Raw genomic sequence first — 14401 nt, forward strand, 5'->3', positions numbered from 1 at the left:
AAAAACACTCTGGCAACACTACAGTAGCCCTTCTGTGGAGCCAGGATGGAAATAATCTTTGAGGAAGCTATCCTATATCATAGTTTAGTAATGCAAAATAATTAACAATCTTGAAGCCACAAATTCACATGTGGAAGTTCACAATACTGTATGTCACATTCCATGCTCAACAATTACAAGTGTGCCATCATGTGGCCAAAATCTTTCAGAACAATGAGACTCTTAATGACTGAACAAGATTGTATTCTGAAAATTTAACCAGTTCTTCAAGTCTCTCAGAATGCTAATTTTACATTTGTAAATATGTAGAATATGAATGGTTTTTACAAAATCTTTTAAGGAAAGGTTTATTTTATCTTATTACCAAACCAAATATTATAGTTAAAAAAACAAACCAATTGTCAGTCTCATATTACTTTCCTTCCTTCACCCTTGCTTTTTATAATATTCTGTTGTGATTCAGTAGCTGAGTGGGGAGACGCTTTGAAAGGTGACATTTTTAAACTACTAAGTTACCTGGTAGAATATTTTGCAAGAAGACTTAAGTAGCTACTTTGGACATTATCACTGAGTAGCACAAAAATAAAATACTATTAATGATTTAATGTGTATTCTGTTGATATTTAAAATGTGTTATTTAAAATTGCTGAATAATTTGTAGTTACATCAAAATATTTACATTCCTGGTGTTTACAGAGTAAAAGGTACTTAAAGGGAAAGACATCAATCGAAAGAAAGGAGCAAATACGTCTTTAGCTTATTAAAAGAAGTTCTTAACGTCAGTGGTGGAGGCGGTTACAACAGGGTCTTTTAAGAGTCTCCTGGATAGGTACATGGAACTTAGAAAAATAGAGGACTAAGGGTAACCCTACGTAATTTCTGAAGTACATGTTCGACATAGCCGTGGGCCGAAGAGCCTGTATTGTGCTGTAAGATTGTATGTAACAGAGATGGTATTCTAACACACTCTACCATAGCTCTTGTGCAATTCACCCTAGTGGAACATGCCATGGTTTGATATTAAACTGCCACAGAGAAAATGGACTTAACCAGACTAACATTTGCACTTAAGGATATTTTCAAAAATGCATTAAAATACTGTATGATATGAGGTCACTTTGAAATTTAGTCTACAATAGAAAATGTCATTGCAAATAAGCTATCATTGTAAGAGTAAAGTACCTTCACTTTGAAAAGATTCAAATTAAGCAATTTCAATTAAACAATTTAAAACAGCATAGGCAGTTCTTTCAGATTTTGTTTTTAGGGTTGATTTATCTTAAGATTTAAGAGATAAATGCAAATGAAACATACTTTAAATTATTTTAAAATAATATACATTTCCTTTTCCATATGATAAACAGTAACTAAAAAAACTGAAATTATTCTAAACCAGGGGATCCCAGCCTGGGATCCACGGTCCCCTCAGTTAATAGTAGGGGTCCATGGCATAAAATGGTTGGGAACCCCTGTTCTAAGCATTGTTTCATTAACAAATGCACAAAGATGCGTATTAGTACAATTTAATACACCAAATATAACTGAGATAACATACCTAATGACAATGTACTTTATACTTATTTTACTTATTGACTTACCTCAGAAATAATAGCTAAAGATTTCCAAACTGCAATTACATCTTCCACCTAGTTTGATGGCCCACAATCAGTGGAGAAAGAATGGCTCTAGCAATGCAGATTACAGATTTAGCAGATTAGGTAACCTTGATATATTCTATTGCAGCCTTTGGTGTAAAGAAAAGAGAATTCAGCAAGTAGGTGATGTGGTAGCATACATTACAACACTTTACAGTATCAGCAGACCAGGGTTCTATCCCCACTACTGCCTATAATGAGTTTGTACATTCTCCCCATGACTGCATGGGTTTTCTCCCATTGTCCAAAGACATACCAGTTTGTAGGTTAATTGGTCATTATAAATTGACCCATGATCATATGAGGGTTAAATAGGGGTTGCTAGGTAGCGCAGCTTGAAGGGCCAAAGGGGCCTGTTCTGTGCTGTGCCTCATTCAATAAATAAATAACACAGAAATCGGGAAGAAGGAATTAAGGATTCACCAATTTATATTATTTTTACAGAAATCAAAATATTAAGATAGGCAAATAGGATTAAGGCAAAAATGAGCCATTATAATCTTTCAAAAGTATATTTTATTATTAAATGAAGTCATCGAATAAGTAAATGCTGTTCTGAGAGGATAACAATCAATTTTTCACATCAGCTAAGCTGTTCAACAATTAATAGAATACTGAATAATTAATAGTTAACCATCAGTAGGCTTAATGGTTACAATACTTTGCAGTGAAATCAGCCATGGGAGAGATTAAGATATTGGCATACCATTGGTATACTGGCATTCCATGTTGATTATCTCTGCCTAGACTGCAGCATTAGATCCTGCAGAGAAGGACTTAACTAAAGGTGGCTTTCAGATCTCTGGTACACAAAAGTTGCTTGTGCATTGGCACAGTAATAACACTAGGAAGTGACAGCTCACCCATTACCAGTGGAAGTTCTGTACCAATATACTTCTCATTAAACCAAACAAACAATCTAAGATTGTTGTATTACACAAGAAGAATTAAGGAATATTAGCTTGATTTTCCAGAAGAATGCCAACAAATCCACCTGTCAATGCCCAGAACTTGCATACAAGTAGGCATGAACATGAAAACCCCTGATGTCTTTACAATTTTCATGATAAGGACTGATTGCCAATTCCCTGCATTTTACAGCAGAACCTTGCCTTATGATTCAAGTTACAATTCTGCAAAACTTCTGACAAGGAAGAGCATCTGGAATCAGCACCTCAGCAAAATGAGGCCCCAACAGTTATGTTAAAATGTCCTCAAAATTTCATAGTTTGCAAGTAATTAAATACATTTTAAATCATTTAATTTTTAATATGTTATCAGAATAGTGATTTTGAGCTAAAATCTGAGAATGGCATTACAAGCACAAAAACCATTTTCCAAACAAATTTGCCAGTGTAATATCTCCTCTTATTTTACAAACAGCAGCATTTTTCCCTTTATAAATTGAATGAAGTCTTACAAAGGTCCACATTCAAATCAAATCAAGTAAAACCATACATAGATACAGCTGAAAACATTGAGCCACAATGTAAAATATTCAAAATAGCAAGCAAGCATTCAAAAATAGCGAATAACATAATTCAAAATATCATGCAAAGAAGCCTATTCACTCAAAAAAAAACATATAAAGTACATACCCTGAGTGACGATGTCCAGCAATCGATGGTAGTCTCCGGGCAGTGTACAGATGCATTCAATCTAGCCTGTCATTCCACCACTTGAACACGGGAGGGCAGCACTGATGGGCGAGGCCAGGCCCCAGCCAAGCTCAACCATGCTGTCGTGCTTCCGCGTCTCGCACTTGGTCTGCAGCAGCAGGCAAACCCTAGGCCTGAGGCCAAGTTCTCGCTTCAGCTGAAGCAACGCAGCTCCCATGTCAACTGTCTCTCCACCAGACAAGGGGAACAGGCCAGTGGCAACATACATGATCATTGCCCACCAGAGTCTTGTGATCACAAATGAAATGCCCAATGTTCTCGGAATAGAATGGTCTTTAGATTGTAAACAACTTTACAGAGAAAAGCACCTTTGGTTGGACCCTGAAAGGCTGCTCTGTACACATACACCTCCATCTTACCAGAAAAAAAGGCACACTGCCTTTTAAAACAAACTCAGAGCTGTGTGTTTTCATCATAATTATAGGACAGCAATTATAACTGTTTTTTGGTGTTACATTTCAAGATGTAATTTTTGTCCTGGCTAAGAATTGGGCCGATTTGTCCCATCTTCTGTGGCACAGCCTTCTCCAAAAGAATGTGCACATAACTGCAAAATAAAGTGAGAAAAGAGATATTCACAGATATACAACAACCTATAAGACTACAATGCAAAGTATTCCAGGGGGGGCTATCAATAAAACAGTAAGCCAAAGCATATTTGGAAAGTTTGGGTAAATAGTAGGGTTTGAGTTTCTGAAAAGCAAAGTCTATTGAACTGAAGGCAAAACTACCAACAATAGAGAAATTAGATACAAGAATCATGAACTGGGCAGAAGTGAAAAACAACCTTCATTTGTTGTAAAACTGTAACTCCTTTCAATGAAAGGGCAGAGTAATGCTGCAGGGAGATGTTCAAACAATTTTAAAATTGCTCCATTACTTTATCAAGAGATACAGATCTACAGACAAACGGACAAAAGGTAAGTAAACGTGGTGTAAATAAGGTTATTGGTTACCCCAATTTGACAAAAAGTGGACCAAGTAAGCCCTTCAGGCAACCACTGGGATTAGTCAAGCTTAGAGGCAAAAAACAAACCATGAACAAGGTTTCAGATTCAGATTTATCTATTACAAGCACATCGAAACCAACAGTGAAATTCATCATTTCCATTACAGAGATATACCTTATTGATCCTGAGGGGAAATTGGGTTTTCTTACAGCCGCACCAACCAAGAATAGTGAAGAAATATAGCAATATAAAACAATAAATAATTAAATAATTATTAGTTAATCATGCCAAGTGGAAATAAGTCCAGGACCAGCCTATTGGCTCAGGGTGTCTGACACTCTGAGGGAGGAGTTGTAAAGTTTGATGGCCACAGGTAGGAATGACTTCCTATGACACTCAGTGTTATATCTTGGTGGAATGAGTCTCTGGCTGAATGTACTCCTGTGCCTAACAACCAACAGAACCCAAGTATGTGCTGAGGACAGCGAGACATTACAGAGCTAACACAACATGCTCACGATCTTCAGTAGAACCAGACAACCAACAAAATAAAACAGTAAAACAAATCCCTATCTCCCTCCCTCCCACTAATACCCGTAGACAGGCCACCTCTGGGCCTCCGACTTCCAATCCCTGGCCAGACTCACAGATATTGGACTTACAGGCATGCCGATCCAGGGGCCTCAACTTCCAGACTCAGCGACTTTGGTCTTTGAGCCTTCTGTATCAACCTCAAATTTTGTCGATCATGGGCTCTGAACTCCAATCCTGAGAATCGGCAACTTGGGGGCTCATGTTCCCTGCACAAACCTCTGATCCTGGGACTTGCAGACCTGGGAATTCACCAGCCTTGTTCACAGGGCCATGGGGATCTCTGGTCTATGTCTCAGCCCTACCCGCAGGAATCGCAGAGTGTTCCAACCTGGACTCTGGCTGGACAATGTAATTTAAAATCCTGTCCAAAGTGCAGTCATAATTTTTTTTTAACTCTACAGATGTCCTTTACCAAAATAAACATACCCAACGTGCATAATTTCTAATCCATTACTATAATTTTAAAAAAGTTATTTGAGTCTGAATGACTCGTCACAGTCCTTGATGAATAAAGTATAACTGAGCTTTTAAACAGATATCAGCTATCAGTAGCTGTAACTGCCAAACAACACTTTTGCCCACAAAAAATAATTTTTGCAAATTTCACCAAATATTTCAAAATTACAAGGTTTTAAAACTTAGTTTTGTTTTATTTATTTTATATGCTACCATAATCCTACACAATCAGGAAAGCTCACCAATGCCTCTACTTTCTGAGGAGGCTGAAGAGAGCTGGACTATGTGCATCTATACTACATCACTCTGCAGACATGCAGTAGAGAGTGTCCTAAAACACTGCATCACTACATGGTTTAGAAACTGCAGTGTGGCATACGGGGGGGGGGGGTCAAAACTGCCCAAGTCATCACATGTACCGGCCAATCTGCCATCAAGGGCATATTCAAATGTTCATTTATTATCAAAGTATGCATCTATATACAACTCTGAAATTTGTCTTCAGATAGCTGTGAAACAAAGACAATATGACCATAAGACTTGGGAGCAGAATTCTGCCATTAGGACCACTGAGTCTGCTCCACAATTTAATCATGGCTGATCCTTTATTTTCCCCGTTTCAACCCCACTCCCCAGCCTCAAGGTGAGGCCTCAGCAGTGCCTTACAAAGCCTCAGCATTACATCCCTGCTTATATATTCCAGACCTCTTGAAATGAATGATAATGCTGCATTTGCTTTCCTCTCCTCCAGCTCTACCTGCAAGTTAACCGTTGGGGAGTCCTTGTGCAGAACACCCTAAGTCCCTTTGCATCTCAGATTTCTGGATTTTCTGCACATTTAGAAAATAATCTGCACTTTAATTTCTTCTACCAAAGTGCATGACCATGCATTTTCCAACACTGTATTTCATTTGCCATTTTCTTGCCCATTTTCCTAATCTGTATAAATCCTTGTGCATCCTACCTGTTTCCTCAGCACTACCTGCCCCTCCACCAATCTTCGTATCATCTGCAAACTTGGCAACAAAGCCATCTATTCCATCATCCAAATCATTGATATACAGCATAAAATGAAGCAGTCCCAACACCAGCCTCTGTAGAACATCACTAGTCACTGGCAGCCAAACAGAAAAGGATCCTTTTATTCCCATTTGCTGCCTCCTACCAATCACTATTGCTCTAACCATGACAGTAACTTCCCTGTAATACCATGGGCTCTTAACTTGGTAAGTAGCTACATGTGTGGCACCTTGTCAAAGTCTTTCTGGAAGTCCAAATATACAACAACTATTGCATTCCCTTTATCTATCCTACTTGTAATCTCCTTAAAGACTTCCAGCAGGTTCGTCAGGCAAGATTTTCCCTTAAGGAAACAATGCTGACGTTGTCCTATCTTATATCCTATCCTATCTGTCCCATCTGGTAGGTCAAATATGATGGCAGAATATAGTATTAATGGTAAGACTCTTGGCAATGTGGAGGATCAGAGGGATCTTGGGGTCCGAGTCTATAGGTCACTCAAAGCAGCTGTGCAGGTTGACTCTGTGGTTAAGCCGGCGTATGGTGTGTTGGCCTTCATCAATCGTGAGATTGAGTTTAGGAGCCGAGAGGTAATGTTGCAGCTATACAGGACCCTGGTCAGACCCCACTTGGAGTACTGTGCTCAGTTCTGGTCACCTCACTACAGGAAGGATGTGGAAGCCATAGAAAGGGTGCAGAGGAGATTTACAAGGATGTTGCCTGGATTGGGGAGCACGCCTTATGAGAACAGGTTGAGTGAACTTGGCCTTTTCTCCTTGGAGTGAAGGAGGATGAGAGGTGACCTGATAGAGGTGTATAAGATGATGGGAGGCATTGATCATGTGGATAGTCAGAGGCTTTTCCCCAGGGCTGAAGTGGCTAGCACGAGAGGGCATAGTTTTAAGGTGCTTGGAAGCTGGTACAGAGGAGATGTCGGGGCAAGTTCTTTACACAAAGAGTGGTGAGTGCGTGGAATGGGCTGCCGGTGGTGGTGGTGGAGGTGGAAACGATAGGGTCTTTTAAAAGTCTCCTGGATAACTACAAGGAGCTTAAGAAAAATAGAGGGCTATCAGTAAAGCCTAGGTAGTTCTAAGGTAGGGACATGTTTGGCACAGCTTTGTGGGCCAAAGGGCCTGTATTGTGCTGTACATTTTCTATGTTTCTATCTTGCCCTCTGTCACCAAGAACTCCATACTCAAACATCTTCCCAACGACTGAGGTCATACTAATGGGTCTATAATTTCCTTTTTGCTGCCTTGCTCCTTTCTTGTGGAGTGGAGTAACATTTGCAATTTTCCAGTCCCCTAGCATCATGTCAGAGTCCAATGATTTTTGTAAGATCATTACTAATACCTCCATAATCTCTACAGCTACCTCGTTCAGAACCCTAGGGTGCAGCTTATCTGGTTTGGTTGACTTCGGAATTTCAGCTTTTTGAGCACCTTCTCCATTGTAATAGTAACTGCACTCACTTCTCTTCCTTCAGACCCTTCAACATCTGGCACCAGCGCCCACCTTAACCTGTAAATTTGAAGAAAATAATGAATAACAAAGGAAGCTACTAGATACTTAGTAACGATCAACATGAATAATGGAGAGGTGTTCAAAGGGTGGTCGAGGCAAGCGGAAGTGAACGGTGGCGGTTGGTGCAAGGAAGGCCTGGTCATGGATAAGCTGAGTCAGGATCAAAGAAGAATCAAAGCAGAGTTTGGCCATCCCCAAGAGTGTGAGAAGTCCTGATGTCTGATCGATTATTGTGCCAGGCTGGATTTGAAAGGTCACCTATAGGCTGAATCGTTGCGGCGGGACCCAGGCCTCAGAGTGGTCCAAGAGTTAGGAATGGCCTGATGTTTGGATGATCTAAGTGCCGGGTCAGATTGAAATGGTCAGGACGTGAAGCGAAGGCGGGTTCTATTCACTGCTCCGAGACATTTACTCAGCTCTGTGCTGAACTGTAGTGCTAGCTGCAGTGATACCTAGCTTTGCGCCTGTGGCCTCACAACGTTTACTCGGCTTTACGTTGAGGTGTGGCTTTTGCAATGATGTCTGGCATTGTGTCTTCCATAACATTCCAGTTGTGAATGCTGTTTGCTTACTTCTATTGTTTGCATCATTTGTTACTTTCACTCTCTCTCTGCACACTGGGTGTTTGACAGTCTTTTTTCTGGATGGGTTCTTTTGAGGCTTCTATGTTTTGAGGCTGCCTGTAAGGAGACAAATCTCAAGATTGCACAGTGTGTACATAATAAATGTACAGTGAACTTTGATAGTTACATATCAAACCTCCAGCAAATGACAAGTACATTCTGACCCCGTATTTTGCAGTTCAAGTCTTTCCTTATCATTATTGCTTTTAGGTCACATAGGTACCAGTATCAAGTTTAAAACGTGATATTGTTTTGATCATTAATAGATTGTCCTACCTTTCCATGTGGCAGATGAATTCTTGCATGTACTAAATCCTTTCCTTGCTAATTTTTTTTTCTATTTCAATTTAAAGTGATGAAACCCATTATCATGTCATTCATAACCCCTTGTTTTAATACCCAGCTTAAGAAAGAAATAAAGGCTGGTAATAAATTTATTCAGGTGAATTTTCTTCTATTTCAAAATATAATATGAAGCTACTTACACACTGCTGGCATTTAAAGCAGCAATGCCGGTCTTCTACCTCCGGTGTTCAGGGCTTCCTTCATCATGTCAGTAGCTTCCTCTTGGTTTTCACTACTGCCAGTCATGCAAATACCAGGTGGAGACTCAGGAATACCATTGCACTCAGATGTAGAAGGATTCTTCATTGTTGTTTCCGTGACAGTTTTATTTTACCAGTTAGGGTTGTTAGTCCTGAGCTGAACATCGAAATCCGGAGGACCAGTGGACAACTCTTAGTCTGGCCTCGTCCCCTTGACCTGCTTGGCATGGGTGACCCTGCCAAGAGACAAAGCATAAAGCCCTGACTTTAAACTGAAAATCCAGTTTTGATTTCATTTTCTCCTAACCTGAGACTCTGCGGTGAGGACAATCCAGGTTACGTGTAACACAGTGGGAAAGGTTATCAATGACAGGCAACTTGAAGAATTTCTAGTGGAACTGGAGAAAACCACATGGAAGGAATTCAAGGATGCTGCTGAAAATTTTCTTGGCAACCAAACTGTGTGCAGCTGGTCGACAACATGCTTCAAGCATACAAAACCTCAAAGTGCAAGGTGTGACTATAAATTAATTTTCTGCATTCCCATTTAGACTTCTTTTAATCTCTCCTTTTTCAGTGTAGAGTCCCCTCCTGCTTCAAAACATCCACTATTGTTCCTGTACCTAAAAAGACCAAGGTAACATGTCCGAATGACTGGCGTCCTGTCGCACTCACTTCAATAATAAACAAAAGCTTTGAGAGGCTGGTCAAGGACGACACCTACAGCATGTTACCACTCACACTGGACCCCTTACAACTGACCTACCAATACAACTGATCAAAAGATGATGCAATAGCCATATCTATTATCCTTACTGTCCTTACTGTTGATACATTGTCCTTACATACCTGGAGAAGAAGGATGCTTATGTGAGAATGCTGTTCTTGGACTACAGTTCAGCATTCAACACTATAATTCCCTCCAGGCTCGACAAGAAGCTCAGAGACCTCGGCCTTCACCCTACCTTGTGTAGCTGGATCCTGGACTTACTGTCAGATCACCAGCAGGTGGTAAGAGTGGGCCGCCTCACCTCTGGCCCTCAACATAGGTGCCCCTCAGGACTATGTCCTAAACCTCCTCTCTGTATACCCATACTGTGTTGAAGACACAGTATTAATTTGCTGAAGACACTACAATGATTGGCCTAATCTCAAATAATAATGAGGCAGCCTCCAGAGAAGAAGTCATCACCCTGATACAGTGGTGTCAAGAAAACAACCTCTCCCTCAATGTCACAAAAACAAAGGAGCTGGTTGTGGACCACATGAGGAATGGAGACAGGCTAACCCCTATTGACATCAATGGATCTGGGGTTGAGAGGGTGAACAGCTTTAAGTTCCTCGGCATCCACATCACCGAGGATCTCACGTGGTCTGTACATACTGACTGTGTGGTGAAAAAGGCACAACAGTGCCTCTCTCACCTCAGACTGTTGAAGAAGTTTGGTATGGATATGCAAAATCCTAAGAACACACTACAGGGGCAAAATTGAGAGCATCCTGACTAGCTCCATCACTGCCTGGTATGGGAACTGTACTTCCCTCAATCGCAGGACTCTGCAGAGAGTGGTGTGGACAGCCCAGCACATCTGTAGGTGTAAACTTCCCACTATTCAGGACATTTACAAAGACAGGTGTGTAAAAAGGGCCCGAAGGATCATTGGGGACCTGAGTCACCCTAACCTCAAACTATTCCAGCTGGTACCACTCAGGAAACAGTACTACAGCATAAAAGCCAGGGCCAACAGGCTCCGGGACAGCTTCTTCCACCAGACCATCAGATTGATTAATTCATGCTGATACACTTGTATTTTTATGCTATTATCGACTGCCCTGTTGTACTTACTATTTATTATAAATTACTATAAATTGCACATTCAGACGGAGAAGTAGCATAAAGATTTTTACTCTTCATGTATATGAAGGATGTACGAAATAAAGTCAATTCAATTCAAATCCTAGCACTGTCAATGAGGAGCATGATGAAAGGTTTCACCAGGACATTACAGTCTTCCTAGGTTTTCATGCTATTTAGCAAGATAAGGTTAATGATGTAATCTACTGCAAATCACGTTTACTTGCCATGTTTAGTTAAGTAAAATAGATTATGTCTTTGTCTAACAATAATGTTAATGTACAAAGTTCAATGTTATATCTATTAAAGTATAATTATTATAAGTACAGAGTTCAATGTTATATCTATTATAACTAATTATTAAATTTGTTATTAAATTTGATACACTGCCTGCATGAGCCACAGCACATTATAAATATTCAATTATCTGTTCTATTACACCGAAGATATAGGCTTGTGGAATGTGTAATTCTCTGCAGAGCTTCACGAAGTATGAAATATGAAAGATTCAAATCTCATGCATGCTTCATCTAAAATCTGTGCCACAAGCACATACTAGGGATATGTAATACACCATCAAGTTTGATTAGTATTTGAAACACAGCCAAACTGGCACATCATATCCATGGATGTCCTCTCTTTCAAAACATCAAATATAAAATAACACTATAGTTTTCTTCTTATGGTGTACAATGTTGATTCTGCTCAAACACAAGTCACAAAATGGACAAGTTTACTATAGCCAGTATTGTTCCGTGACAAATTCCTCCTCTCTCCTCAGCGCTGAGGCTTTGAGACTGCTTTGGCTGCTACACGCTTTGTGTCTACGAACTTCATGACGATTTGCTCCACTATTATGAAAAACTGACACTGAGGCTTTGAGCCTATTCTGGTTGTTCTAAGCTCCAGATCTATGGATTCAATTTGGTTCGGAATGCTATTACTTCCTTTTATTGTTTGCATGATTTGCGCTTTTTTCCTTCTCTCTGCACTTCCGGCCTTAGTCCATTTTTAAATTTTTTTGGGGGATTTCTTGTTCTGTGGCTGCCTGTAAGCAGACAAATTTCAAGGTTGCATTAATTTATACATACTTTGCTAATAAATGTATTTTGAACTTTGAAGTTTACAATAGATTTAAGAATGGCCCATGTTCTTCCTACAGAGAGAAATGTGGAATTCAGGCAGTTTGATGTATCTGTTGAAGACTGCTCAATGAAGATGAGGAAACAGATGAAGATTAAAATCAAGATCATCTTTTCTAAGAATGTTTTATCTTTTTTACTATTTTTCCTTCTAAATTTCCTTCTCATATATGTCATCCTTACAGTTAAAATCACATATGCAAGAGGCAATTCAAGTTCTGTCTCAGTGTGAATCCACTTACAGATTCACTTGAAATTCAGGATAAAACTACTATTCATCTTGGAAAAATCTTTCTTTTAATTGGTTTATTAATTTCTCTAACAAAATTATCTTTAATATTAACGAGTCTAATTACATACATGAATATTAATACATATGGAAAGCACATGGAAATGGAAATATGAAGTTTAGTCAATGCTACCAATTCCATAAACTTGATGCCATTGACTAGATAAAAATGATCAGAGTCATAGAAAAGCACAGCACAAAGACAGGCCCTTCAGCCCTTCTAGTCCATGTCAAAACCATTTAAACTGCCTACTCCCACTGATCTGCACCAGGACCATAGCTCTCTATATCCCTACTATCCATGTATCATTGAAATCGAGCTTGCATGCACCACTTGGGCTGGCAGCTCATTCCACATTCTCATGACCCTCTGTGTGAAGAAGTTTCCCCTCATGTTCCCCTTAAATTTTTTACCTTTCACCCCTAACCCATGATCTCTGGTTATTGTCCTACCTGAAAATACCTGTTTGCATCTAGCCTGTCTATACCCCTCATAATTTTGTTTACCTCTATCAAATCTCCTCTCAATCTTCTACACTCCAAGGAATAAAGTCCAAACCTATTCAATCTTTCCTTATAACTCAGGTCCTTCAGACCCAACAACACTCTTGTGAATTTTTTTTCTGTTCTCTTTCAACCTTGTTTACATGTTTCCTGTAGGTGGGTGACCAAAACTGTACACACTATTCCAAATTAGGCCTCACCTATGTCTTATACAACTTCAACATAACATCCCATCTCCTGCTCTCAATATTTTGATTTATGAAGGCCCAAGTACCAAAAGCTTTCTTTATGATCCTATCTACCTGTGACGTCACTTTCAATGAATTATGTACCTATATTCCCAGACCCCTTTGTGCTACCACACTCCTCGGAGCGCTACCTTTCACTGTGCAAGACCTACCTAGGTTCGTCCTACACCTCGCATTTGTCTCTATTAAATTCTATCTGCCATTTTTCTAGCTGATCCAGACCCCTCTGCAAGCCATGATAGTCTTCCTTGCTGTCCACAACACCCCCAATCTTAGTGTCATCCCCAGTTAACCATATTATTATCCAAACTGTTAATATAGATGCTAACAACAACAGACCCAGCACCGATCCCTGTAGCATACCTCTAGTCACAGTTCCCCAGTTAGAGTCATCTACTACCACTCTCTGGCTTCTCTCACAAAGTCAATGTCTAATCCAATTTACTACCTCACCTTGAATGCTGAGCTATTGAACCTTTTTGACCAACCTCCCATGCAGGAACCTGTCAAATGCCTTCATCCAAATTTCTGATAACTTCCTCAAAATACTCTACAAGATTGGTTAGACATGATCTACCACAAATGAAGCCATCTTGATCACCTTTAATCACTTCATGTCTATCCAAATATCTTCCATACCATAGAATATCTTCCACGACTGATGTCAGTCTTACCACCCTGTAATTTCCTGGTTAAACAGTGAAACAACACTGGCTACTTTCCAGTCCTAAGGATTTACCCACCCTAATTTCTCTCAGGATAGCAAACAACCTCTTCCTTCTCTGTAACTTTATAGGGTCCATGAAGTTGATGCCACTTTGTCTCACTTCTATCAACTCTGTATCAGTTTCCCGAGTACATACAGATGCAAAAAATGTACTTAAGGTCTCCCCCATCTCTTTTGGCTCCAAACATAGATCACCATTCTGATCTTCCAGAGGACCAATTTTGTCCCTGTGGAAGAACATTAAATTTTGAATTAAATTTTGTTGTCAAGCTCGACTAGCTAAGTATTGTCCAATCACAAACAAGAGAAAATCCACAGCTGCTGGAAATCCAAGCAACCCACACAAAATGCTGGAGGAACTCAGCAGGTCAGGCAGCATCTGGGAAAAGAGTACAGTCATTGTTTTAGCCTGAAACCCTCCAGCATTTTGTGTTTGTTGCCCAGGATTTAGGTCGTACGGTTGACAGGATAAGACGCAGAATACTGTCTTGCATGTGCTAGCTAACAATAGCTAGCAATAGATCATGTCAAGAATGCTAACTTTTGTCTAAGACTGTCTGGTTAATAGTGGAACTGAATGTGGATGCACA

At 39.8% G+C, this 14401-nt stretch overlaps 1 long non-coding RNA gene across 6 annotated transcripts; it reads right to left on the reverse strand.

Annotated features, from left to right (window-relative positions):
• Positions 1-2116: 2116 nt before the first annotated feature.
• LOC132392451 (uncharacterized) lies at positions 2117-13941 on the reverse strand. 6 transcript variants are annotated; one of them, XR_009511546.1, is made up of 4 exons: positions 8987-13941; positions 8451-8558; positions 7708-7875; positions 2131-3881 (listed from the first exon to the last, which is right to left on the reverse strand). It is a non-coding gene; the product is annotated as an uncharacterized LOC132392451 (long non-coding RNA). The 6 variants fall into 6 exon arrangements; XR_009511547.1 differs by having other exon boundaries at positions 7827-7875; positions 8331-8558; XR_009511543.1 differs by having other exon boundaries at positions 8331-8558.
• Positions 13942-14401: the final 460 nt, after the last annotated feature.

The sequence above is a fragment of the Hypanus sabinus genome, chromosome 4, assembly GCF_030144855.1.
Source record: "Hypanus sabinus isolate sHypSab1 chromosome 4, sHypSab1.hap1, whole genome shotgun sequence".
Lineage (NCBI taxonomy): Eukaryota > Metazoa > Chordata > Chondrichthyes > Myliobatiformes > Dasyatidae > Hypanus > Hypanus sabinus.